This window comes from Ursus arctos, unplaced genomic scaffold (genome assembly GCF_023065955.2).
Source record: "Ursus arctos isolate Adak ecotype North America unplaced genomic scaffold, UrsArc2.0 scaffold_9, whole genome shotgun sequence".
NCBI lineage: Eukaryota > Metazoa > Chordata > Mammalia > Carnivora > Ursidae > Ursus > Ursus arctos.
In genome coordinates, this window is record NW_026623111.1 from 46,045,417 (window position 1) to 46,047,232 (window position 1,816).

The 1,816-nt window shown below is 35.5% G+C and overlaps 1 non-coding gene across 1 annotated transcript; it reads left to right on the forward strand.

Moving 5' to 3' along the window:
• The first annotated feature begins 478 nt into the window (after positions 1-478).
• Positions 479-631, forward strand: LOC113262578 (small nucleolar RNA SNORA62/SNORA6 family). The gene has a single exon (XR_003318859.1). It is a non-coding gene; the product is annotated as a small nucleolar RNA SNORA62/SNORA6 family (small nucleolar RNA).
• The last annotated feature ends 1,185 nt before the right edge of the window (positions 632-1,816 follow it).

The following is a 1,816-nucleotide window of genomic DNA, read 5'->3' on the forward strand; positions in this document are numbered from 1 at the left end:
TTCATTTCACATGAACTTATTAAGATGTTTTCCTGTCATTTCTTCATGCAACAAATATTTACATAACAAATATCATTTGCCACAACAATGCTACTTAGGTTGTAAACAAAAATTTATAGAACAGTAATAGTTACTCCCTTGTGGAATTTTTATTCTGATTAAGCAGACAGATAATGAACAAGAACAATTGAAGAAATAACTAAAAAAATATATTTCTGTGTATTTATGTGGGCATAATTACAAATAATTAAGGAAATTACGAATAAAAGATAATCACGAACTGAATGGAATAGCTACAAAAATAAGGTGGCTAAAGATGATATTTTACAGGTGACATTTGTGCTGGGCTTTGAAATATTAAGAAAGAGCAACCTGTATGCAGTGTCACGTAGGAGCAATCTAAGCAAAGGAAGCAAGCATGACAGTCCTACACAGCAAAAGCTTTATTTTGGGAAAGCTATAAAAAGATACCAATTCCACTGCACATGGTTAGAGCTTAGAGTTGAGGCCACTGGCTGGCCGATGACTCACAAGTGTAGGTAGGGCACCACGAGAGGGCCAAGTATTTCGCTAACATCACAAGGGTCTCCGGCCCAATGAGTGGAGTTTGATAGTAATTCTTGCTACAGTTCAAAGAAAGAAAGAAAGAAAGAAAGAAAGAAAGAAAGAAAGAAAGAAAGAAAGAAAGAAAGATGAAAGATACCAATTCCAGAGTCTACTGGGAAAGAAGACAGAAGAGGATGTAGTTAGACAGAAATCAAGTCATTCAGGATTGTGTTGTTTGGTTTTCTAGTAAGATCGAAGCACATGAATTGAACTAACTTTTGACTCCTTTTGGCCAACAGAATGCAACAGACATGATACTGTGCCTATTCTAGCTCTAGGCCTTAAGAACTTTAGACTACTATTGTCACTCATGAATCCAGTTGTCATGTAAGAAGTCGAACTGCCTAAGAGCATGACACTGTGAGGAGGCCCTGGCAACCAGAGGCCATATAGAGGAAGACTGAAGCATCAGACATAAAAGTAAAGCTCTCTGCCATGTTCTAGCCCAGCTCAGTCACCAGCTGAATGCAGCTAATTGAAGAGCCCCCGCTAATAAGATTTAAAACATAACCACCCAGTCAATCCCTGCTCAAAGTCCTGACAAACCAGATTATAAAAAGTAATAAAATAATTGTTTTATGCCACTTAATCTGGGGATGGTTAGTTACACAGAAATAAAGGCAACAGTAAACCTGTACAGGCAGACCTCATTTTATTGCACTCCACTTTATCATGCTTTGCGGATATTGCACTTTTTTTTTTTTTTTTTTTTTTACTAATTGAAGGTTTGTAGCAATCTTGGATCAAACAAGTCTAAAGACATCATTTTTTTAACAGCATTTGCTCACTTTGTGTCTCCGTGTTGCATTTTGGTAATTTTCACAATATGTCAAGCTTTATTATTATTATTGTATTTGTTGTGGTGACCTGTAATCAGTGATTATGACTCCCTTAAAACTCAGATGATGGTTAGCATTTCTTAGCAATAAAGTATTTTTTTAGATTAGGGTATGTACATTTTTTAGACACAATGCTCTTGCACACTTGATAGATTACAGTATAGTGGAAACATAAATTTGCATGCAGTAGGAAATAAACAAAAATCAATTTGACTCACTTCATTGTGATGTTCTTTATTGCAGTGGTCTGGAACCAAACCCACAATATCTCCGAGGTATGCTTGCCTTATAATATAATGTTATATAACAGCATAAAAAAATTATATTCTACAGTGTTCTACACTGCACCATAATATAATTTCAGGTAGTGA